General features: G+C 45.6%; 1 protein-coding gene across 4 annotated transcripts in view; it reads left to right on the forward strand.

The window, feature by feature from the left end:
* Positions 1-403: 403 nt before the first annotated feature.
* Positions 404-26,977, forward strand: part of ndst1b (N-deacetylase/N-sulfotransferase (heparan glucosaminyl) 1b) — a 117,864-nt gene continuing 91,290 nt past the window's right edge. For 2 of the 4 annotated variants that reach the window (XM_055642826.1, XM_055642824.1), the window contains exon 1: positions 10,197-10,387. The gene's annotated coding sequence lies outside the window, so the exon portion shown is untranslated. Of the gene's footprint in view, positions 669-10,196; positions 10,388-26,977 lie in introns of those variants that run through there. The other 2 variants (XM_055642823.1, XM_055642830.1) reach the window with 2 other exon arrangements.

A 26,977-nucleotide genomic window follows, 5' to 3' on the forward strand; every position in this document is an offset into this window, starting at 1 on the left:
GGCTCAGTACCGGGGTCATAATTAGCGCATGCGTATACACGGCAGTGCCGGGGGACATGATTAACGCATGCGTGCACACGGCTCAGTGCCGGGGAAATGATTAGCGCATGCGTGTACACGGCTCCGTCACGGAGCAAGCATCGCGTCACACCCTCAGCAACAGCGTCGCCCATTTCCACGTGATCCAGTTTCGCGTCTATTCTATTCGTCAAGGCGAATTCGCTTCGCCCCCGGCGCATGATGCGCCACGCCCTCCCGCTTGGACCACGCCTCCTCTCACGTGTCCGGTTATACTTCACCCTATTCGTTGAGGTGCATGTCAATTACCTGCCAGTCTCATCTGCCCAGAACCCGCCCACTCGACCAAGCCCCGCCCCCGATGCCAAGGCCCACAGAGAAGAAGATGGAGGAGATGAGGCTCTTACAACCCTCTATGAAAACATCATAGAAACCATGCTGTTGGATTGCATCATAGCTTGGTTTAGGAACAGCTCTGGCCAAGGCTACAACAAATTGCACAGAGTTGTGGGACATGGCCCGGTCCATCACACAGAACAGACTTCCCACCATTGACTGTCATCATGCTACCTCGGGAAAGCAGCTAACATGAACAGATCAGTCATTATCTCTTCTCCCCACTGTTTGACAAAAGATACAAAAGCTTGAAAGTACGTATCACCAAGACAGCTTCTTCTCAATAGTGGATAATAATCTTGAAAGGACCTCCCAACAGTTAAGCATGTATTCCTGATCTTCCAATCTACTTTGTTGCGGCCCTTGCACCTTTTTTTATCTGTACTTTCTCTGTAGCTGTTACACCATATTCTGCACGCTGTTTCCATGCAACTTTTGCTCAACCTGATATAATCTTAGAAAACAGAACAGTGGAGCATAGGAACACGCCCTTTGGTATGGTATATGTGATCTGTTTGGATACTATGTAAAACAAAGCTTTTTGTTGCACCTCGATACACGTGACAATAATAAGCCTAAATAATGTCTGTGCTGACCCTGGTGCCAAGACCATTGACCCATTCATGCATATCCATGTGCCTATCCAAAAGTCTCAAGTCTGAAGAAGGGCCCCGAACCGAAATGTCACCTGTCCTCTCTCTCTCTCCAGAGATGCTGTCTAACCCGCTTAGTTACTCCGGCACTTTGTGTCTATCTTTAATTATCATATGTACTGAAATGGAACAATGACATTTTTACTTGTAACAGCACAACAGATTTATAAACACAGTATCCCATAGACCATAATAAACAAACAAAAACAGTTCAATAAAATAAAACAATATTGTGTAAACCAAAAGTCCCTTAGTGCAAACCGTGCAGTTTGTAATTCAGAATTTACACAGAGGGTAATTGGGTGCCTGGACCATGCTGCCAGCGGTGGTGGTGGATGCAGATACGATAGTGGTGTTTAAAAGGCTTTTAGATTGGCACATGGATATGCAGGGAATGGAAGGGTGTGGATACATGCAGGCCGAGATTAGTGTAACTCAGTATCTTGTTCAGCATGGACATTGTGGGCCGAAGGGCCTATTCCTGTGCTGTACTGTTCTATGTTTTATCTGATCGAGGAGATATTAGGAAAAGAGGAATAAAACAGGAGGAGAAAAAAAAAAATGCTGGAATTGGGAAATCTATACCAGTGATTCAAAACACTGAAATCTGAAAAGACTATTGGAAATACTCAGTTGTTCGGATACCATCTGTGGAGAGAGAAACACATTTAATGTTTCAGGTTGATTACCTCAATTACCATATTACCTGAATGCATGAATTTGGCTTAAATAAAAGCGATTAAGAATGAAACAGTGGCAGAGCTGCTGCCTCACAGCGCCAGAGACCCAGTTCGATCCAGACCTCGAGTGCTGTGTGTGTGTATAGTTGGCACGGTCTCCGACGTGACCGTGCATCCCCCGGGAACTACTATATCCCAAAGGTACACAAAAATTCTGGAGAAACACAGCGGGTGCAGCAGCATCTATGAAGCAAAGGAAATAGGCAACGTTTCGGGCCGAAACCCTTCTTCAGACTGATGGGGGGGGGAGGGGGCAGGGAGAAGAAAGGAAAAAGGAGGAGGAGGAGCCTGAAGGCTGAGCAATGGGAGGAGACAACCCGAGGGCTGTGGAAGGGGAGGAGACAGCAAAGGCTAACAAAATTGAGAGAATTCAATGTTCATGCCCCCAGGATGCAGACTCCCCAAGCGGAATATGAGGTGCTGTTCCTCCAATTTCCGGTGTTGCTCGCTCTGGCCATGGAGGGGACCCAGGGCAGAGAGGTCGGATACGGAATGGGAGGGGGAGTTGAAGTGCTGAGCCACCGGGAAGTCAGGTTGGTTATTGCGGACCGAGCGGAGGTGTTCGGCGAAACGATCGCCAAGCCTCCGCTTGGTCTTTATCCTATATCCCAAACACGTGCGAGTTTGCAGGTTGATTGGCCATCTGTTAGTTGTCCCTAATATGTAGGGAGTGGATGGGAAAGTGGGATAACATACAAACAAAGAATTTCAGGTGCTGGGTTTATACACCAAAGGACACAAAACGCTGGAGTAACTCAACTGGTCGGGCAGCATCTCTTGAGAACATGATTAGGCAATGTTTCGGGTCGAGATCCTTTGAGACTCAAGAAGAAGGGTCTTGACCTGAATCGTCACCTATCAATGTTTTCCAGAGATGCTGCCTGACCTGCTGAGTTACTCCAGTACTTTTGTGTTTTAAGCATAATCTGCAGTTCTTTAATTCTACTGAGTTCAGTTTTGGTCAGCCTATTTGCAGGGCTGCCAACTCTCATGCATTGAGCGTGAGAGTCACGCATTTCACAAAATTCTCATGCTCTCACGCTGATCACAGATTTCTCACGCTCAAAAATCAGCAAGTGCTGGAAGTTCGAATTAAAGCAAAAATTGTTTTAGAAGTGAGTGAAAACCATGAGGGGGATATATAATGTGAATGCATAGTATTTTTCCTGTGATATGTGATTCAAGAACTAGAGGGCATTGGTTTAAAGCAGGGCTATCAAACTACTGGCCCGCGGGATGATTTGAGAGAAACAAAAGTTGTTTCGTTTCTCCCGTGCAGATGGTGTGATAGGTGAGACACGGCGGTGGTCCCAGCCCCCCCCCCCCCCCCCCAACCCCCCCGACCCCCCCCCCCCCCCCCCCCCCCCGAGGCACCGCTCACGCCTCTCACCCTCACCTTCAGCCGCTCTGTCCACACCCCATGGAGTTTTAATCCCGGCCCGGAGCCAGGAGCAGACTGGGTGAGTGGGAGCGTCGGTGCCGCCTCCGGAGCCGCGGGCATGAATCTGAGGCTAAACCTCCACTCCGATGCCCAACCCCCGGGTCACTGACCCTCACCCCCCCTGGACCCCAGCTGGACACAGAGAACCTGAGCCGGCCCGCTTTCCCGGGAGGGGGGGGAAGAGTCGGGGAGGGGGGGGAGAGGGAAATGCTCCACGGGCATCGCCAAGTCTCCGCTCACTCCGGACGTTGTCGCCGCTTCACTGACACACACACTAGCACACACAAGGTTTAAAGGGATAAGGGCCAAACGCGGATAAATGAGACTAGTTTCAATGGGCATCTTGATCAGCATGAACAAGTTGGGATGAAGGACCTGTTTCCATGCTGGAAGACTATGACACATTGTAGAAAGGGTGCAATTGCTCTGGAGAGGATCCAGGGGCGATTTATGAAGATGTTGGCAAGGCTGGAATTTTTTTTTCACTTTGACGAAAGATTTGATAACTGGGATTGTATTCTCTGCAACAATGGAGGTGGAGAGAAAACTTAGTTGAGGTGAATAATATTATGAGAATAGGACCTGTTTCGCTTAACAAAGAGTGTAGGAAGAAACTGCAGATGCCGGTTTAAACTGAAGATAGACACTAAAAACTCGAAAAACTCCGCAGGACAGGCAGCATTTTGGGTCGAGTCTTTCAAACTGAAGAGGTTGAAAACCAGCCATAAAACACAATGACTGGACATGCGTGTTATCCAACTAAGGGCAGAAATCAGAATCATGTGTTCATCTTTATTGACGTGACACCATAATAAATATATTACAGAAACAATAATTTAATGGAGTGGCACGGTGGCGCAGCGGTAGAGTTGCTGCGTTACTACCACATGGGTTTCTCCCACATCCGAAAGAAGTGCAGGTTTGTAGGTTAATTGCTTCTGTAAATTGTCCCTGGCGTGTAGGATGGAACTGGTGTATGGTAGATTGCGGGTCGGTGTGGACTTGGCGGGCTGAATGCCTGTTTCCATATATATGTTTTACATATATATCTTAATTTCATTGAACCATATATGATTGAATATGTGGCATTCTTTTTGTCTTGTTTCTATAGTCAAAGGGTATGGTTAATTGATTTATTTGTGCAAAACAGTGATGGAAGTGACTTGCCTTTTTTCTCTGTTTTTTTCTCTCTATATGTACATAACAGCATGAATTATAATCTGATTCCCTTACATGAATATAGTCATTCATGTGCTGCACCTGTTGATCAGAACCTACTGCGGAATGTAATTAGAATGTAATTCAGCCTAACCTCATTCATACCTAATCCAATTTAAAGCATAAATGTTGCATTCAAGTGTAGTTAAAAGAATCGCTACAGTGTGCACCAGATTGCACAATTTCAAGCTGAAAAATGCGAAAACTCCCTACACCCCCATCACCCCTCGGTCGCTACGCTCCCTCGAAACTCCCACCAAATGTTGGCAGCCATGCTATTTGTGTCCTTGTGGCATAACAGAACGACTGTGAATTAGTGATCGATGGACAGTGTGGACGCGAAGGGCCGATGGGTCTGTTTCCTTGATGCGTCTTTCACTCAAATCAATCAGTCAATTTAAATTTGTATTTGTTACAGAAACAGCATGTCAATTTATCCATATTTTTCTTGAACAGTAAAGCCATCAGTTCCAAACCAAGACTTTACACCTTGGTGACAAAGAGTTTGTCGAGGTGGAAAGTCTTTTGGGGTTGAATGTGTAATCGGAATCCAAGGTGTTAATTGTCTCCATTGCTGATATAATCACACTCCTGTATCACCTTCAAAGACAGCCCATCTGTTCAATATTTCTATATCTGTGATCTCTTACAGTTTACAATTCTTTCAGAAATTTCCCCATTTCTGCCCGCCAGTGTCTGATGGCTGTGCATTAATTTTCATGAATCTAACTTAGGAAATTTCTGTCTTTAATGTAGCCGCATTTACTATCTATCTATCTATCTATCTATCTATCTATCTATCTATCTATCTATCTATCTATCTATCTATCTATCTATCTATCTATCTATCTATCTATCTTTCAGCTTTCTATACTCTATACTATTACTAAAACTCTCATCTTGACAACTTCCGGTCTGTGTTGTTTTTAAAGTTGCGCAAAAACGGTACCCTATATCGCTAGGATTACTCGCCACCTTACTCACCGTTCTCCTCTGCTCCAAGCGCACCAAGTTTTGTCCCGATCGGTGGAAGATTATAAAACTTATGAAGGTTTAAAAAATCGTGAGATCAGCAGATTGGTCTTCTCGCCCGTCAGTCACCATGAAGGTAACCTTCCGGCACCCACTGGAGAATGAATTTCCGGAGGCGGGGCTGAGTCAGTGAGCGCGTCCACAAGCCGCCAAGAATAAAACAGAAGCAGCTGAGTGTGGGCTGTGTTCACGGGCAGGGCCGGGCTGTGTTCCGCGGGCAGGGCCGGGCTGTGTTCGCGGGCGGGGACGGGCTGTGTTCGCAGGCAGGGGCTGTGAGCACAATAGGCACTGGGGACGGGAGCAGCTGAGTGAGTCCGGAGCCGGGTCCTGGAGCCAGGAGTGCGGTCGAGGCCTGGGCCGGGAACCGATGAGCCCACACCCCCTCCACTACACTCCCCTCCACTACACCCCCTTCACTACACCCCCCCTCCACTACACCCCCCTCCACCCCCCCCACTACACCCCCCTCCACTACACCCCCTCCACTACACCCCCCCTCCCCTACACCCCCCCCTCCCCCACACCCCCCCCCATACACCCACCCCCTCCCACATACCCCCCCCACACCCCCACACACCCTCTCCCACACACCCCCCCCCCCCCCCCCCCCTCCCCCTCCCCCACATTCCCCCCTCCCCCCCATACCCCCAAACACCCACTCCCTCACACCCCCTCTACCCCCCACGCCCCCCCTCCCCTACACCCACACCCCACCTCCCCCACACATCCCCTCTGTTCTGGTCTTTTCTTGCTTCCTGTTCCTTCCTCCACAATCAGCCTGAAGAAGGGTCATGACCCAAAACGTCACCAATCCATTTTCTCCAGAGATGCTGCCTGACTTACTCCACCATTTTGCGTCTATCTTTGTTATAAACCAGCATCCGCAGTTCTTTTTTATTACAGTTACCTTGCAGTTTGACTCTCTAAAATATTCAAAGGAATTGAAAGCAAAATGTTGATTAGAATGGTGAATGGGGCAACACGGTGGCGCAGCGGTAGAGTTGCTGCCTTACAGTGCCAGAGACCCAGTTTCGACCCTGACTATGGGTTCTGTTTGTACAGAGATTTTATGTTCTCCCTGTGACCACGTAGGTTTTCCTCAGGTGCTCCGGATTCCTCCCACATCCCAAAGATGTACAGATTTGTAGATTAATTGGTTTTGGTAAAATTGTAAATCGTCCCTAGTGTGTAGGATAGTGCTAGCGTACAGGTGATCAGCGTACAGCTGGTCGGTGCGGACTCAGTGGGCCGAAGGGCCTGTTTCTGCGTTGTATTTCTAAAGTCTAAAGTCTAAACTACTGCTTGTGTTCAGAGTTAGAGACCCTAACCAGACTTCTCACTCAAAATGTATTGACTTTCTCAATTTGGGCCATCGTTATTTTCGGATTCCTTTTTTATTAAATGTCATTACATGGTGGATTGTAATCTTTTCATATTCATATCTATGCTGTCAACAGAGACGTCTTCAAAGAGAGACATGCTTTAAATATGCTCCATGTGATGAGATCTTGATTTTGGAATGTCACAAAGGAACTATTATCAGTGATCATAATAGTTAAATTTAGTTGGTAAAAAAGTTTGATCTAAATTTGCTAAGATTCAGTTTGAATGTCTATGTATCTTATGGGTGTGGACATGATAGAGCATGATCTACTGTGAAATAATGAAAGAGTCACAGTCATACAACACAGAAATAGGGCCCTTTGGCCCAACTTGACCATGCCCAAAAAGTTTCCTCATCTAACTGAGTCCCATCTGCCCACATTTGTCCCATATGTTTAAGGCAGAGATAGATAGATTCTTAATTAGTACGGTGTCAGAGGTTATGGGGAGAAGGCAGGGGAATAGGGTTAGGAGAGAGAGATAGATCAGCCATGATTGAATGGCGGAGTAGAATTGATGGGCCAAACGGCCTAATTCTACCCCTATCACTTATGACCTTATGATCCCTCTAAACCCTTCCTATCCATGTACCTGTTCATTGCATCTTTTCCTCTAAAAACACCTACAACTCCGACCCAGTACTGCAGCCAGAACAATGGGCCTTTAAGGCCAAGTTAAAACTCTATATCTTCAATAACTTTGAAATTTGAAGGATACGTTGGCAGTATTGGCAGATTAGGTCAGTCAAACCAAAGACCACATTTAGTAACAGACAGCTTCCCACAAACCAGTTCCTCACGTTAATTGTCTTCTGTACCAACAACAGGACAATTAAATTGAACTTGTTGCAGCATGGAAATATGCCCTTCAGCCCAACTTGCCCACGCCGACCATAGATGACTCATCTATGTTAGTCCCATTTGCCTGTGATTGGCCCATATCCCTCTAAATCTTTCTAATTCATATACCTAACCAGTGTCTTTTAAATTGATTTATTTTACCTGATTCAACTCCTTCCTCTGGCAGTTAGTTCACTTCACTTTGGTTGCTGAGGTTAATGTTGCGTTCAAGAGCATTACAGTTGTTGGGAAGAAGCTGTTCTTGAACCTGGTGGTCACGGTTCTCAGGCTTCTGTGGAAGAACCACCTCCACTGAAAGAACACAAAGTGCTGGAGTATCTCAACGTGTCAGGCAGCGTCTCTGGGAGTTACAGATAGGTAATGTTTTGGGCTAGGACCCTTCATCAGATCTAGAATTATCAGTTCGAAGAAGGGTCACGACCTGAAACATCACCTATCCATGTTCCCCAGAGATTCAGCCTGACCCACTGAGTTACTCCAGCACTTTATGTTCTCCTGACCCGCTGAGTTACTCCAGCATCTGTAGTTTCCTGTATCTACCTATGTTGAAATATTATGAATAGAATTTAGTTAAATCAATAGGGTGGGAATTTTAGTCTATGGTAGAGATATGTTTCCATCTATTTTAAAACCTCTCCAATTTTTCTCATTAGGGTCCAGGTTCACGGTTCCTTCAAAGTAGCAATGTAGATAGAATGACAAAGAAGGCATGTGGTATGCTTGCCTTTATAAGGTGGGCCATTGAGCATAAGAGTCAGGAAGCCAAGCTTTATCGGACCTTGGTTAGATCGCATTTGGAGTATTGTGTGCTGTTCTGGTCGCCCCTTTACAAGAAGGATGTGGAGACTTTGGAAAGGGTGCAGAGGAGTTTACCAGCATGGTGCCTAGATTAGGGGGTATTAGCTGTAGGGATAGGTTAGACAGACATGGATTGTTTTCTCTGGAATACCAGAGGTGGTGGGGAGACCTAATAAAAGTATAAAAATTATGAGAGGCATAGTGCCTTGCAGCACCAGAGGCCCAGGTTCAATCCTGACTACGGTTGCTGTCTGGACGGAGGTTGTACGCTCTCCTTGTGACCACGTGGGATTTCTCCTGGTGAAACATAGAAACATAGAAAATTGGTGCAGGAGGAGGCCATTTGGCCCTTCGAGCCAGCACCGCCATTCATTGTGATCATGGCTGATCGTCTCCAATCAATAACCCGTGCTTGCCTTCTCCCCATATCCCTTGATTCCATTAGCCCCTTAGAGCTCTATCTAATGCTTTCTTAAATCCATCCAGTGATTTGGCCTCCACTGCCCTCTGTGGCAGGGAATTCCACAAATTCACAACTCTCTGGGTGAAAAAGTTGTTTCTCACCTCAATCTTAAATGGCTTCCTCTTTATTCTAAGAATAAAGCTCTGGTTTCCTCCCACACTCTGAAAACGTACAGGTTTGTAGATTAATTGGCGTCGTTAAAAATTGTGAATTGTCCCAAGTGTGTGGGATAGTGCTAGGTGATCGCTGGTCGGTGTGGACTCTGTGGGCCAAAGCACCTGTTTTCATGCTGTATCTAAAGTTTAAAGTCATAGATACGGTAGACAGGCAGAACCTTTTTCACAGGATGAAAAAATCAAATATTAGAGGGTACACAAAAATGCTGGAGAAACTCAGCGGGTGCAGCAGCATCTATGGAGCGAAGGAAATAGGTGACATTTCGGGCCGAAACCCTTCTTCAGACTGATATTATTAGATATTAGAGGGCGTAACTTCAAGGTGAGAGGGGCAAAGTGTACAGGAGATGTGTGGGCCAAGTTTTTTACACGGAGGGTGGTGGTTGCCTGGAAAACACTGCTGGGAGTGGTGGTGGAAGCAGATATGATAGTGGCATTTAAGAGGTTTTTAGATAGGCCATGGATCTGCAGCAAATGGAGGGATATGGATTATTTGTAAGTAGATAAGAGATGGTCTTGGCATCATGTCCAGAACATACATTGTGGGCTGAAAGGCATGTTCTTGTGCTGCACTGTTCTATGTTCTAAGTGTGACAATAAAAATTGTACAGTGTGCAAGACAGTCAGTCAGTCCAGAATTATCTCCAATCGAACTGAAGAAGGGTCCTAACCCGTACCATCACCAGTCCATCCTTTCCACAGATGCTGCCTGACTCACTGAGTTCCTCCAGCACTGTGTTTTCCACAATTATCTGTTTTTCATAAAACGCTTCAAATAAAGGTTTAGAGGGATATGGGCTAAAGGCGTTCAGGTGGGATATGTGTAGATGGGGTATTTTAGACAGCATTGGCGATTGGGCCGAAGGGCCTGTTTCCCTGCTGTATGTCTCTATGTGAATGAACCAAACTGTTTTCTAACAAAATTCTCTTGTGTTAATTAATGATCAGGTTGTTTAAAAGAAAAGCCAATTGTTTGGAAATCTAATGCAGTGAGCTGTTTGGCGATGAAAAGGTTAAACTTGTGGCCTCTGTCATGTCTGCGAGATGCCCTCTAGTGTGTGTTGCATTTCTGCTGTCTGCTTTTCCCTTTGTGCAGAAAGCAAGGCCTCCTCGTTTCTTTGCTCAGCAATGGCTTGAGGGAGCCTCACGAAAGAGGCAGAAAGAGGATAACCGGAGAACAGATTACTCCCGGAGTCGAATTTTCTGGTGGTGAGTGAAGACCTTGTTGCATTAAGGCGATGTGTTGAATAGCTGGACTGTGTGCGTGTGTGTGTGTACGTGTATGTGCCGGTGTGTATATGTTTCCTCTGTGTGCGCTGGTGTCCTTTTTAATCGGTGTGTGTGTGTATATACGTGTACGTGCATGTGTGTGTGACTGTGTGTATGTTTCCTCTGTGTATGCTTGTGTGCTTTTATGGGGTGTGTGTCTCTCTCTCGCTTATACGTGTATGGTGTATGCATACGCATGTGTGTGTGTGTGTGTGTGTTTCCTTTGCGTTTGCCTGTGTGTTTTTTTTTAGTGTGTGAGAGAGAGAGAGAAAGAGAGAAAGAGAACGTGTTGCTCGTATCCTGGAGCCTGAACATTATTTAATCATTGATTCAAAAGAGAAGAGCAGTAAATCGAACACGAGGCAACATGGAAGCAATCCCCAACCCCCTCTCCCCCTCCCCACCGTTCTGCGAGCACGAAGGGTGGGTTCAGAAATTCAACCACATACGAGTGTAGTGAAGGGACTGAAGTTGCAGTGTAAATGGTGAGGAGGGAAGGAGGTATTGGGAACCTGGGGGAAGTGGTTGTACCGGAGAAGTACACAGCCAGACGCATTCTGTGTAGACTTTTTACTTTTAGACTTTTTAGAGAGACAGCGTGGAAACAGGCCCTTCGACCCACTGAATATGCATTGACCAGAGATCACCCTAGCGCTATCCTACACACTAGGCACAATTTGCAATTCACAAAACCAATTAGCTTGCAAATCTGCATGTCTTTGAAATGTGGGAGGAAACCGGAGTACCCGGAGAAAGCCCACGCGGCGGCAGGGAGAATGTGCAAAGCCCATACAGAGAGCACCTGTGGTCAGGATTGAACCTGGGTCCCTGGTGCTGTGAGGCAACAACTCCACCACCTTACCACTGTGCCGCCCCATCACTGCACCAGTGTTGGCCCTACCGCTGTGCCCCTGTGCCCCGCACTGCTGCACCACTGTACCCCCCACTGCTGCACCACTGTGTCCCCCACTGCTGCACCACTGTACCCCCCACTGCTGCACCACTGTGCCCCCCACCGCTGCACCACTGTGCCCCCCACTGCTGCACCACTGTGCCCCCCACCGCTGCACCACTGTGCCCCCCACTGCTGTGCCACTGCTGTGCCCCTGTGCCCCCCACTGCTGCACCACTGTGCCCCCCACTGCTGCACCACTGTGCCCCCCCACTGTGCCCCCCACTGTGCCCCCCACTGCTGCACCACTGTGCCCCCCACTGCTGCCCACTGTGCCCCCCCACTGTGCCCCCCACTGTGCCCCCCACTGCTGCACCACTGTGCCCCCCACTGTGCCCCCCCACTGTGCCCCCCACTGCTGCACCACTGTGCCCCCCACTGTGCCCCCCACTGTGCCCCCCACTGCTGCACCACTGTGCCCCCCACTGTGCCCCCACTGTGCCCCCCACTGCTGCACCACTGTGCCCCCCACTGCTGCACCACTGTGCCCCCCACTGCTGTGCCACTGTGCCCCCCACTGCACCACTGTGCCCCCTACTGCTGTGCCCCTGTGTCCCCCACTGCTGTGCTACTGTGTCCCCTACTACTGTGCCACTGTGCCACCCCTGATACTCAGTTGAGCTGAGTGTGATTCATGAGACTGTAGATGTGCAGTAAGCTTTTAAAAAAATACAGTTTGCAGCGTAGAGAAGGCAATGCAATCACTTTGGATCAGAGATGTTATTTTGGAATTAGAGATTGCTTTTGAGTGACTCCAAAAAAAAATTGTCCCCTGTTTAACTGTGAACGAGGGCAAATAAATAACAGTACAAACAAGGGCTGCACAGGGACCTGGGTTTGATTCTGATCTTGGAGTTTGCACCTTCTCCCTGTGACCGCATGGGTTTCCCCCGGGTGCTCCGGTTTCCTCCCGCATTCTAAAGACGTGAGTTTGAAGGTTAAGTGCCTTCTGTAAATTGTCCCTCGTGTGTAGGATAGGACCAGTGTGAGCGGATGATCAATGGTCAGCGCGGGCTGGAGAGGCCGAAAGACTGATTTCCAAAGCTGTATCTCAAAGCTAAATTAAACAAGGAACTGCATGTGCTGGTTTACAAAAATAAAAGACACATGAGTAACTCAGCAGGTCAGGCAGCATCTCTGGAGATAGATACAAAATGCTGGAATAATTCAGCGGGTCAGGCAGCATCTCTGGAGAAAAAGAATAGATGACCTATCGAGTCAGAACCCTTCTTCAGACTGAAAGTGGGGATGGGGAGGGGAGGAGGTGGGGGAATAAATTGGAGGTGAGAAAAGGCAAGAACGAAACAAGGCTTGGAACAGATGGCCTCAGAAAGGATGGAGCCCATAATGGTCCATTGTTGGCTGGGGAGGTGTGATAACAAGAGGGATACAAGGATGTGTCCAGTGGGACAGGTGGGAAGATTGCTGCAGCACGTGGAACATCCTTGGAGACCTTACAATTAAAATCTATAACAAAAAATTTAAAAATTACAATTATCTTCACAAGCTTTTGCTACTAGGAGAGGCTGTACCAACGTGGATTGTAGTTTCTGGAGTACTGGAGGTTAAAGGGAGACCTGAACAAAGTATTTAAAATTATGAGGGTATTAGATAGCGTAGAGAGTCAAAGTCTTTTTCCCAGGGTGGAAATGTCAAAGACTAGAAGGTACAGATTTATGATGAGGGGGGCAATGTTTAAAGGAGTTGTGCGGGCCAAAGAGAGTGCTGGGTGCCTGGAACGCGCTGCCAGGGGTGGTAGTGAAGGCAGATAAGACAGTGGCGTTTAAGAGGCTTTTAGATATGCACATGGATATGCTGGGAATGGAGGGATATGGATAATGTACAGGGAAGTTTAATTGGCATTCTGTTCAGCATGGACATTGCGGGCCAAAGGGCCTGTTCTGTGCTATATTCAGCTAGGCAGTTGTTGACAGATCATCTTATCTTTCATGGCACAAAGAACTGCAGATGCTGTAATCTGGTGGCAAAAACCACAAAGTGCTGGAGTAACTCAGCACATCAGGTGAGGGAGGGGAGGTGATTGGCAGATGGGTGGACAAAGGCCAGCGATGAAAAGGAGACAAAAGGCTGCGAGATAGGAAGAGGAGGAATGAATGGTGAGGCCAGAGGAGGGGATGTAGGTAGAGTGTGAAGGAAGTAGGAAGAGGGGAAAGATGGTCGGAGAAACGGGTGGGGCACAGGGAAGAGAGGTGGTAGTAAAAAGATGGGAGTTGCATTGATTGTTAATTACCTAAAACTGGAGAATCCAACGATCATACCAAAGCGGAACATGAGTTGCTGTTCTCCATTTTACGTATGTACTCAGTCTGGCAATGGAGGAGGCCCAGGACTGAAATGCAGAAACAAGGAACTGCAGATTGTTGGCTTACAAAAGAAGACACAAAGTGCTGGAGTAACTCAGCGGGTCAGGCAGTATCATTGGAGAACATGGATAGTTTTTCTCCAATGATGCTGCCTGACCTGCTGAATTACTCCAGCACTTTGTGTCCTGGGCGGAAAGATCAGTATGGAGATGGGAAGGGAAGTTAAACTGATTGCGACCTTACCTCTCTTGGTTGATTTGCTGCTATTGAATTAAGCTTCTCTTGCATTTAAATGGGTGATGGTCAGCATGGGTGCGTTGGACCGCAGGGCCTGTTTCCGCGCTGTGTAACACCTTGCCTCTACACAATGTCGAAAGGTCTAAAGAATCATTTGTAAGTTACGAGCCGCAGCCTGCTGAAACTGCCCTGTTCCGTGATGCTTCAGAGATACAGCACTGAAACAGGCCTTTTGGCCCACCGAGTCCTCGACGACCAGCGATCACCCCGAAGACAATTTTTCCTGAAGCCTATTAACCTACAAACCTATACGTCTTTGGAGTGAGGGAGGAAACCGGAGCACCCAGAGAAAACCCACACAGTCACAACGTACAAACTCCGTACAGACAGCACCCGCAGTCACGATCGTACCCGGTTTCTGGCACTGTAAGGCAGCAACTTTACTGCTGTGCCACTGTGCCAGTTGCAGACATTGAACTTTGTCTCTGGAACTGGTGCATTACAATGCGGAGAATTATACCATACATTTAAGTTTATTATTGTCACATGTTTTGACGTACAGTGAAAAGTTTTGATTTTCATGCTATCTAAACTGATCAGATACACCAAACGTCAGACACAATCAGTTCAAACTCAAATACAATAGGTAGAGCAAAGGAGAAGTTACAGAATATGCAATATAGTTCTCAGCATTGTAGCGCATCAGTTAGATAGACAAAGTCCAATGTCCGCAATGGGGTAGAGGCAAAAAGAACAGTACTCTACCTAATTGAAGGACCGTTCAGAAGCCTGATATCAGCGGGGAAGAAACTCAGTTCCTGAGTCTGGAGGTGCGTGCTTTCATGCTTCTGTACCTTCTGCTGGACGGGAGCGGGGAGAAGGAGGAATGACCAGGGTGGGACAGGACTAAGTCATTGATTATGTTGGCTGCTTTCGCAAAGCCGTGTGAAGTGGAGATGGAGTCGATGGTGGCGGTTCTGGTTGATGTGATGGACTGGGCTACATCCACAACTCTACAATTTCTTGTGGGATATTGTGTGATTGATTTGGCGAGCATGCAAATTAAACTTTATCCCTGTATCTTTATGTATTTTTCTGAATCGGGGTACATGTTTAGTTTAGACTAGAGATACCGCATGGAACTAGGCCCTTCGGCCCACCGAGTTCGTGCCGACCAAAGATCACCCATTCACACTAGTTCCTATGGTACACACCAGGGACACTTTACAAAAGCCAACTAATGTGCAAACCGTATGCCTTCAAGTTTTTGTATCTTAGGCCATCTGGAGTGTTGGGATGAGTTTGCATTTTCTCTGTCTCTTGATGTACTAAGATGAACAGTGCATGTGTTAAATGTTCACACTATGATCAATTGAATTGTGAAAGATTGCCAGGTAGCAGTGTAATATTATTATGGATGTAGCCTTCCAAACCAGAATCATAACTGAAGGAAACATTTGAGCTTGGGTGAAATATCAAAGTTAAAGTCATCCTCCAAATTGAGCACTCTGAGATGATGAATGAAGGGTGGCCTGAAAGTACTGTTTTGGCTTGAAGGCTTTGTAATATAAACTTTCATTTATATAACGCCTTATTACACTCAGAGGTGGACTAGCTTTTGTTTTCGTAAACGATGCCGTAACTGTTATCTGAGATAGGGTGTGCTGCCATTGGAGAGGGTCCAGAGTGACATCAACTTTCAGTCTGAATATATCTCTCCTTTCCCTTTCCCGTGACTTTCAGCCTGAAGAAGGGTCTCGACCCGAAACGTCACCCGTTCCTTCTCTCCAGAGATGCTGCCTGTCCCGCTGAGTTACTCAGGCTTTTTGTGTCTATCTTCGGTTTAAACCAGCATCCGCAGTTCCTTTCTAAACTAAACTAGATGCTGGTTTATACCAAAGATAGACACAAAGAGCTGGCGTAACTCAGCGGGTCAGGCAGCATCTATGGAGTACATGGATAGGTGATGTTTGGGTCTGATGAATGATCCTGACCCAGAAACGTCACGTATCCATTTTCTCCAGAGATGCTGCCTTGTCCCACTGAATTACTCCAGCATTTTATGTCTATCTTCACCATTGATTTTGTGTTAAGATAGATGCGAACATTACTGAGTTTGAAACTATTTAATGTATGGATACTAAGAATGTATGAAGAGTTATATGCATGGGTTTTGCATAGATACTGAGAACATCTGTTTTTTTGTTCTGTATTTATTTTTTATAATGCATATAGTTTATATGTGGAAGAAAAATTGCAGGCAATGGAGGCAGGAACCCTCCAGTTGTGACATGCCCCTGGGCTCAGAACAAAAATAAATGACCTTGGTTGCTCTCCAATCAATATCCGTCAGTTTTTCCTGGAAGTTCGAGAGTGTGTAGGTGTCTGGGGGATTGTATGTGCTGGTGCTGTCAAGGAGACATCTATGAATAATGACCATGTGGGTGAGGTGGTAAGGCATGTAGAAATGCCTCAGGGGAGTGGGTTGTCTTAGCAAGAGAACATTAATTTGACCAGTAACATGTATGAATCAAGGTTAACTCAGCCTATGCTTCTTAAAGCCGCTCCCCCCCGCTCTGCAAACCTCCAACTCTAGAAGAGAGCGTCACGTGGAGAAATAGTTTAGTCTATTTATTGTCACGTGTACCGAGGTGCAGTGAAAAGCTTTTATGTTGCGTGCTATCCAGTCAGCGGAAAGATTATACATGATTACAATCAAGCTGCTCCCAGAGAACAGATACAGGATAAAGGGAATAATGTTTAGTGCAAGATAAAGTCCAGTAAAGTCCGATTAATGATAGTCCGAAGGACTTCAATGAAAGGTGTGAGGTCAGGACCACTCTCTAGCTGGTGATAGGATGGGTCAGTTGCCTGATAACAGCTGGGAAGAAACTAGCTCTGAATCTGGAGGTGTGCGTTTTCACACTTCTGTACCTCTTGCCTGATGGGAGAGGTGAGAAGAGGGATTGACCGGGGTGAGACTGGTCCTTGATTATGTTGGTGGCCTTGCCGAGGCAACAGGAGGTGCAGATGGAGTCAATGGAAAGGAGGTTGGTTCTTGTGATGATCTGGACAACGTCCACAACTCTACAATTTCTTGTGGCCTTGGATGGAGCTGTTACCAACCATGTTGTGATGCATTCTGATAAAATGCTTTCTACGGCGCATCTGTAGAAGTTGGTGAGAGTTGATGGGGACATGTCGAACTTCCTATGCTTTCTAAGGAAGTAGAGCCGTTGGTGTGCTTCCTCGGACTTTACTTCGATATGGCTTGTCCTGGACAGGTTGCTGGTGATATTTACTCCTAGGAACTTGACGCATCTCTACTTCGGCACCGTCAACGTATGTGTACCATTTCGCTTCCTGAAGTTGAAATTAATGGGCAGTGGAACCATGAAAGAACAGGCAGTAGGTTGACGTGGGTGCCATGTTACATCAGGTTTCTGTACAAAAACCTCTCACGTCAGTTGTTGAGCCATGCCGCCAAGTCCAGCTGCTTTACCACAGAATCCTGGACTCAAAACATTCAGGTCACTGAAAGGAAATGCTCAGAGCAAGATTCTGATCAGACCTTCAAGCCATCTCTAGCTCTCTAATTTCATGTAAGCCCATCCTCCCCCTTGTTCCCCTGCTCTCCCCCCTCCTCCCTCACCTGAGCATATTCATTTCTCCCACCATCTCACTAAAGTTAAACTTAAATTTAAACTAAACTCGCTTGACTTTAGAGAAACAGCGTGGAAACAGGCCCTTCAGCCCGCCGAGACCCGTGCCGACCATCAATCACCCTGCACACTTGCACCATCTTATACAGTAGGGATAATTTACTATTGTACTAAAGCCAATTAATCTACAAACCCAGACGTTGTCGGAGTGTGGGAGGAAATTGGAGCATCTGGAGAAAACTCGCAGGTTCACAGATAGAACGTACAAACTCTGCACAGACAGCACCCGTAGTCAGGATCGAACCCGGGTCTCTGGCTCTGTGAGGTAGCAACTCCACCACTGCTTCAGTCACCTAGCTGCTTCCCCTCCTTCATACACTCACCTGCCATCCCCAATTCCCATATTTCACTTTTATCCACCTCTTTCCCTCCCCTCCAGTCCCCTTCCACCCACATCCCTCCCTCGAACTTTACATTTCACACCTCCTCTTCTCTCCTTGTCTGACACCCTTTTGTCTTCTTTTCTCATCTGGCCTTTGTCACTTAAGGGCCTGTCCCATTTGGCTGTCATTTACGCGACCTGGTAGCGTGTGGGTAGCGTGCACGAAATCTTCGCACGCCACCAACCTATCGCTTAAATGACGGCCAAGTGGGACAGGGTGACCTTTTGGGTCGAATGGGTGACGTTTCAGGTCGAGACCCTTCTTCAGACTGAAACATCATCCATTCCTTCTCTCCAGAGATGCTGCAGGTCCTGCTGAGTTACTCCTGCATTTTGTGTCTATCTTCAATTTAAACCAGCATCTGCAGTTCCTCCCCACAGATTAATTTGGTCTGCAGCTTGCTACTTTTCATTCACCTCTTTTTTTGAATAGGGCCATTACATCTGCAGTTTTTCCAATTGCTTGCATCACTCAAGAAACTGGAACATTTTAGAAAATCACCATAAACATCATAAACTGGGTAAATATCATAAACTGGGTATTCAAATGACGTCACGCGCTCCAGATGGCTGTGCGGACGCATGATGACGCGCGCGACAGCCACCACTGGCCTGTCGAATAAATGACGGCCAAGTGGGACAAGCTCTTTACTCCACTCATCTGTTAATCACCCCCACCTCACCTGTATCCACCTATCACTTGTGAGGCTTTGTCGTACCCCCACCTCTCCTTTCCAGCTTTATGACCCTTGTTACAATCAGTATGAAGGTGGGTCCCAACCCGAAACGTCGTCTGTCCATTCCTTCCTCAGGTGATGCCTGACCAGTTGAATTTCTCCAACACTTTGAGTTTTGCTTACGGTTCCAGCATCTGCAGTTCCCTGTGTCACCAAAGGTCTTTTAGAAAGAAACTTACTCTTTGTACAGATTGTTTCCATCTCCAGCTCTCCTCGACTGAGTGGTGATTCTCACGGCTGTGTGATTTTCATGAAAGTGTTATTTGAAGGCCGGAGTGTGAAAGTTAAAAGGGAATTCGACATATCTCCAACCTATCATACCAACTTCTATAGATGCACAGTTGAAAGCATCCTAATAGGATGCATCACGGTTTGGTTTAGCAAATCCTCCGCCCAAGATCATAAGTAATTGCAGAGAGTTGTGGATGTAGCCCAGCCCGTCACACAGACCGGACTCCCCACCATCGACTCCATCTGCAATCCACACTGCATCGGGAAAGCAATCAACATAATCAAAGATTTGTCCCTGTCCCACCCCGGTCATTCCTTCTTCTCTCCCTGCTCCTGTCGGGCAGTAGGTACAGAAGCTTGAAAACACAGACCACCAGTCTCAGGGACAGTTTCTTCCCCTCTGTTATCAGGCTTCTCAACGGTCCTTCCATAAGCTAGGGCACTGTCCAATTCACCTCTACCCCATTATGGACATTGGACTTTGAAGATACAAAAACTTGAAAGTACATATCTGTTTGAAGAAAGGGTCTTGACAAGAAAGATCACCCATCCATGTCCTCCAGAGATGCTGCCTGCCCCGGTCTAGCATTCTCAGTCGTTTTTCCGTTTAGTTCTTTATTCCACTCCCCCAGGAAAAAAGACACTGTACATTCACCCCTGCTTGATTTTTAGTTTAGTTTACTTTAGTTTTTTTTTCATATTTACCAAGGCACATATTTTGCATGCGATCCATTCACCAGAAAGATCACATGATTATAATCAAGCCGTCCACAGTGTACAGATCCATGATAAAGGGAATAACATTTAGTGCAAGATACAGTCCAGTAAAGTCTGATGAAAGATAGTCCAAGGTCCCCAATAAGGTAGACCGCTCTCTAGTTGGTGATAGGATGGTTCAGTTGCCTGATAACAGCTGGGAAGAAACTGTCCCTAAATTCAGAGGTGTGCGTGTTCACACTTCTGTACCTCTTGCCTGATGGGAGAGGGGAGGAGAGGGAGTGATCGTGGTGAGATTATGCTGGTGGCCTTGCCGAGGCAGTGTGAAGTATAGATGGAGGCAATGGAAGGGAGCCATGTTTGTGTGATGGCTTGGCTGCTTCCGCAACTCTGCACTTTCTTGTGATCTTGGATGTGACCAAAACAAAGTGTTAATAACTAGCTAACTGTGCAATTATAACATTGTGTTCATTAGTCCATCTCCAGAAAAAAATGGCCACAAGAAATGTCATTCCCTTGCAGGAGGTTAATTTAACATGCGGAGAGTCGCAACTTGAATATTAAAACATTTGACTGTCTCATGTACATGCTAACCTGCCAGCTGATCAATATTTCTGATTGAGTATTGGAGGAATGATTGTTGTCTGTTCCCAGAACTAGTCAAAAGGTCTTGGCACAAACCCAAGGCGAGCAACCTCAGCTGCGTATTCCTTCCTGTGTCTCCGATCCTTGTAGATAGACACAACATGCTGGTGTAACTCAGCAGGTCAGGCAGCATCTCTGGAGAAAAGAAATAGGTGAGACCCTTCTTCAGCCCTTTTCTCCAAAGATGCAGCCTGACCCGCTGAGTTACTCCAGCATTTTGAGTCTATCTCTGATCCTTGGCCTTGATTATGCTCCTTACAGGAACACAAGGGCAGCACAGTGGTGAAGTGGTAGAGTTGCCGCCTAACAGAGGAGACCCGGGATTGATAATGGCTAGAGGTGCTCACTGTACAGAGCTTGCACGTTCTCCCTGTGACAGCGTGGGTTTTCTCCAGGTGCTCCGGTTTGAATGAATGAATAGTTTATGAATGAATGAATGTATGAATGAATGAATGTATGAATGAATGAATGAATGAATGAATGAATGAATGGCTTCCTCCTACATTCCAAAGACGTAAAGGTTTGTAGGTTAATTGGCTTCTGTAAGTATTGTAAATGTTGTAAGTGTTGGTGTGCAGGATCGTTCAAGTATATGGGGTGACCGTTGATCGGTGTGGGCCGAGGAGCCTGTTTCCGGGCTGAATCTTTAAGGTCTAAAGAATAAATTGCCTAGTGTAGACACTTCTCTTGCTGGAATGGGATGGTAAAGGGGTGGGATTGAATGGAGGATGGGATGGGATGGGATGGGGAATGTGGTGTGAGTAAGGGTAGGGAGGAGAAATCTCATTGAAAGTGCTGGATCGAATAGTGAAAGGCCTGGATGGAGTGGATGTGGAGAGGATGTTTCCAGGACCAGAGGGCACAGCCTCAGAATGAAAGCATACACCTTGAGAATGGAGATGAAGAGGAATTTATTTAGCCAGAGGGTGGTGTATCTGTGGAATTCATTGTCACAGAGAGCAGTGGAGGCTGAGTCATTGAGGGTATTTTTAAAGCGGAGATTGATACACTCAGTAAGAAAAGTCAATGATTTGAGAGGTTATGTCTTGGGTCAGGATCTTTCTTGAGTCTGAAGAAGGTTCCCGACCTGATGTTTTCGCCTCTTAATGTTTTCCAGAGATGCTACCTGACTCGCTGGGTTATTCCACCACTTTGTGTCTTTTTTCGTAAGGCAGTTTCTGTAGTGCCTTGTGTTCTTATATCTACAAGTAACATAAGATGTTGGGGGTCTTAAAAAAACGTAATCAAAGAGGTTCATCAGTCAGTCTGAAGAAGAGTCCCGACCTGAAACGTTGCCTATCCATGTTCTACAGAGGTGTGTATGAAGAGGTGTGTATGCTGATGCTTGTTTACACCGAAGATGGACACAAATGCTGGAGTAATCAGCGGGACAGGCAGCATCTGGAGAGAAGGAATGGGTGACCATTTGGGTCGAGACCTTTCTTCAAAGATGCTGCTGCCTGACCCGCTGAGCTACTCCAGCACTTTGTATCCTTTCAATGTAAATTAATTGGTGAATTAGTTAGTTTATTTATTGTCACATGAAAAGCTTGCTCTGCATACAATCCTGTCAAATGATATATTAAATGAGCACAAGAGAACCTCTTCTGGAACAGCAAGTAGCGAGTTGCCATGCTCTGGTGCCATCAAATTCCAAAGAACCTTAAGAAGAGCCAGAAAGGCTTGCAATTAAATTTGGCTTTTGCAATCTCAGCTTTCTCTCCAAGACTAATTAAGAACTTTTGAAAAATCACTGTTATTGCAGAAAAGATGACTCCAATGAGCAAACCGATGCATCACAAATTACTGTGCTAATTATCGGATAAGATTTTAAGGAGAAATTTCACAACCTTTGATGTTTGACAACTGAAGGGTTGCTGCCAATGTTCGAATAATTAAAATTCAGAATCCTCAAGACTTGTGAGAGAAATTGCATGGATGAAGAAGAGCAAAGGATTTTATAATTGGGGATGAGAATTCTGAAAGTAACTTGCTCTTTCAACAGGAACCATGTTAGAATAGCAAGCACGGGAATTATAGGGTGAATGTGAGTTAGAGGACAGGGCAAAGGCTCATTATTTACGATTTGAAAAGTATATTAAATATATGTGGACTTTCCCAGAGTCATAGAGTTGTACGTGTTTAAGAAGGAACTGCAGATGCTGGAAAATCGAAGGTACACAAAAATGCTGGAGAAACTCAGCAGGTGCAGCAGCATCTATGGAGCGAAGGAAATAGGCAACGTTTAGGGCCGAAACCCTTCTTCAGACTGACACATAGAGTTGTTCAGCATGTAGACAGGCCCAACGTCCATGCTGACCAGAATGCCCCATCTACGCTCATGCTCCTGCCTGCATTTGGCCCATATCCCTCTAACCCTTCCTATCCATGCATCGTGTTTTAGCAGTTGCCTCAACTACCTCCTCTGGCAGCTTCTTCACTGCACTCTTTGCAGAAGAATGGTCCCGACCTGAAATGTCACCCATCTTTTTCTCCATAGATGCTGCCTAACCCGCTGAGTTACTCCAGCACTTTGTGTCTATCTTTGGTATAAACCAGCATCTGCAGTTTTTGTTCTTTCTTTTGCTCTAGTCTGGCAATTAAGGCAATATTTTTAGTCACATATTGAGACCCATACAGCACGGAAACACACCCTCCAGCCGACAATGCCGACCAAGATGCCCCATCTAAATTCATAATTCAGTCCAGAATAATTCCACTATTGCCACTTACTGAGATCAATGAACAGAGTCTTTAGACATGTTTATAATTCTCGAGACTTTAGTTTTTGTTTAGTTTAAGGTTAGAGAAACAGCGCGGAACAGGCTCTTCGGCCCACTGAATCCACGCTGACCAGCGATTCCCGCACACTAATGGTATCCTGCACACACTAGGGACAATTTACAATTATACAATTATGCTAAGCCAATTAGTCTGCGAACCTGTACGTCTTTGGAGTGTGGGAGGAAACGAGATCTCGGAGAAAACCCGCGCAGATCACGGGGAGAACGTACGATCTCCGTACAGACAACACCGTGGTCAGGATCAAACTGGGGTCTCTGGTGCTATAATGCAACAACTCTACCGCTACACCACCATGCCGAGACTTCTTAAGTAGATGTTTTAAAACATTATTTCTTTTATATGAGTATTAGTAAGTAGGTCAGAACCTTTCCCCCCCATCCCTATTGGCTCTTGTGATCATGTTACTGAGATGTCTTCTAGAAGTTGCAAAAAGGTTTTAATATGTTTTTGCTAGACTTGCATGAAACGTTATTAGGAACATTACCATGGACCATCAGATTTATGTGACAACTACTGAGAAGTTTTTATACCAAGAATGAATTTTAGCAGACAAGTGGCTATTCTTTTGTAATTTATCTCCTCATTGAAGTTGCTCTAATTGCAAGAAAGTGAGAGAATGGAGTTAAAATTATAGATATTATCTGTCCAGCAAGCTTTTCAATAATGCATTCTATCTGAATCTTTTCTCGTGCTCTTGCTGTAATGAGGAAGTAGACGTTGATGATTTTGTTAAATGGTCTATAGTTAATGAGTTTTAGTCAAGTTTAATGAATTTCCGTGAATAATCCCAGTGGAAGTAAGGTTTTCAATTTTACCAATGACCACGGATGCAATTATACTCAATTTCCCATCTTGCTCACTCAATGAAGTTTTCTAAATGCAAACCAGGAGTTTAAGATTTTAGATTACTTTTTAACTTTAACTGCATTTACTCTGTCATGTATCCAATGCAAGTAACAAAATGAGAATGTTGTTTAACATGCTGATCTTATCGTTCCTTTGAAGCCTCTTTGATTTAATGTGATTAAAATACATTTAGGTTTAGGCAGGGCTGCCAACATTGGGTGAGAGTTGGGAGTGAGAAATTGTGAGAGACCAAGCCCGAGGGAGGGGGGAGTTTTTTGTATTTTTCAGCTTGAAATTGTGCAATCTGGAGCATACTGTAGCAAGTCTTTTAACTTACACTTGAATGCAATATTTATGCTTTAAATTGGATTAGCTATGAATAGGGTTAAGTTAAATTACATTCCACAGTAGAGACGGGCTCTGATCAACAGGTGCAGCACATGAATGATCCTAGTATATTCATGTATTCTGTTACCATTTCCTTCATTTTCCTAACAAATTGTCCTGAAGTCGGGATTTTCAGTATTTTGCTGTCTTCCTCTCAGCTGGGACTTTTCCAAAATGCAACGTCCAATAACTATATTTAAGCAATATTATTCTATTAAATGGGATCTTAAGAGTATATCATATTTTCTGTGTTATTCATAACACAACAATGATAAAAAAGATCTTTGTTTTGATTGCACCTACCAACATGCATACATTATTATATTACAGTTAATATGTACCAAGGGTAAATTTTTGTTCCAATGCTCCCCATTCCCAATTACTTTTACATTAAAGTGATTGAAATCCAAGTGAAGTTTAAATGGCATCAGAAAAATAAAACCTCCAGAAGGGATGATGTTCATTACGTGATTGGTTGGAGTCAGTATCAGCACAATTACTATATTAAACTTTAAATCTTCAGATGTCCTGGTTCAAGCTAAAACTAAAGACAAATAATAACCTGCTCACACATTCCCCTGCTAGTATCCTTGTCACTCCTTTCAAATATGCCCCATCTTTGAACAAGCTCTTAAATATTGCATCTGAATCAGTTTCCATCTGACTAAACTCCTTTAGGATGTTCATCTACGTGTTCTATTAATAAAACGCGACTGGGGACATTTCTATTCAACCTGCCAAAGGAAATTGGGGGGGGGGGGGGGGGGGGGGGGGGGGGTTAGAAATAGTTGTTGAGGTAAACTAACAGTATAGTTGAGTGGCAAATGACAATAGTGTTCCCGTCCCAATATTTAACTGAATGAAATAATGGGTTATCGGGACTGTATGTTTTGATAAACAGCCTGACACCTTGCATATCATTTTAATATTACACTTATCCCATTCCCATGGATATTCAGAATTAATAAATTAAGGTTTTGTCAACTAATTACATAGAAACATAGAAAATAGGTGCATGAGTATGCCATTCGGCCCTTCGAGCCTGCACCGCCATTCAATATGATCATGGCTGATCATCCAACTCAGTATCCTGTACCTGTCTTCTCTCCATACCCCCTGATCCCTTTAGACACAATGGCCACATCTAACTCCCTCTTAAATATAGCCAATGAACTGGCCTCAACTACCTTCTGTGGCAGAGAATTCCACAGATTCACCACTCTCTGTAAAAAATGATTTTCTCATCTCGGTCCTAAAAGACTTCCCCCTTATCCTTAAACTGTGACCCCTTTTTCTGGACTTCCCCAACATCGGGAATAATCTTCCTGCATCTAGCCTGTCCAACCCCTTAAGAATTGTGTAAGTTTCTATAAGATCCCCCCTCAATCTTCTAAATTCTAGCGAGTACAAGCCGAGTCTATCCAGTCTTTCTTCATATGAAAGTCCTGCCAGCCCAGGAATCAGTCTGGTGAACCTTCTCTGTACTCCCTCTATGGCAAATCAGGCTAATTACAAATCAATAACATTAGCCAACTCCGAAACACGAAGCGCTGAGCATTGGGATCCAGACATCATGGACAACTGGCCTCAGTTCCCCGCTCACATCTGGCAGTGCTCTCTGTCTGAACCAGGGGCCACGGAGCGTTTTTGGAAGTGGGGAGGCTGAGCAATCACGGATAACTGGCCTTGGGGGTACCCTGCGAGGGAGTGGAGCAACCGAGTGGAGGGAGGGTGTCCCCCCCCTCCCATGCTAGGGACTCTTTGAAATTTGATGTCTCAAAATCATGTTTTAGTGCATGGTAGAAGTATGATTTCAATGTTTTTTGTATGAAGTATTTTTAAGAGGTAACTTTTTAAGGGGTAACTTTTTCCACGCAAAGGGTGGTGGGTATATGGAACGAGCTGCCAGAGGAGGTAATTGAGGCAGGAACAAACCCAACATTTAAGAAACAGTTAGACTGATACATGGATAGGACAGGTTTGGAGGGTTATGAACCAAAAGCAGGTAGTGTAGCTGGGGCATGTTTTGCAGGTGTGGGCAAGTTGTGCCGAAGGGCCTGTTTTCACACTGTATCACTCTATGACTACTTTTCGTTGGTCACAGAATTTCTCACGACAGAGCGTGAGAAATTTGTGATCAGCGTGAGAATTTGGCGAAATGCGTGATTCTCATGCTCAATACATAAGAGTTGGCAGCCCTGGTTTAAGCTTATTATTGTCACGTGTACTGAGGTGCAGTGAAAAGCTTTATTGGTGCATTATATCTTCATTCTTCAATTATTTTTCCTAGAAAGAAATAGGGTGGCATAGTGGATGCAGCAGGTAGAGCTGCTGCCTCGCAGCACCAGAGGCCTGGGCTCAATTCTGACCTCAGGTGCTGTCTGCGTGGAGCTTGCACGTTCTCCATGTAACCGCGTGGGTTTCCTTCAGATGCTCTGTTTTCCTCCCACATTCCAAAGACATATGGGTTTGCAGGTTAATTGGCCCTCTGTAAATTGCCCCTGATGTATAGGAAGCGGATGAAAAATTGGGATGAAATCGAACT

Source organism: Leucoraja erinacea, chromosome 11 (assembly GCF_028641065.1).
Source record: "Leucoraja erinacea ecotype New England chromosome 11, Leri_hhj_1, whole genome shotgun sequence".
Lineage (NCBI taxonomy): Eukaryota > Metazoa > Chordata > Chondrichthyes > Rajiformes > Rajidae > Leucoraja > Leucoraja erinaceus.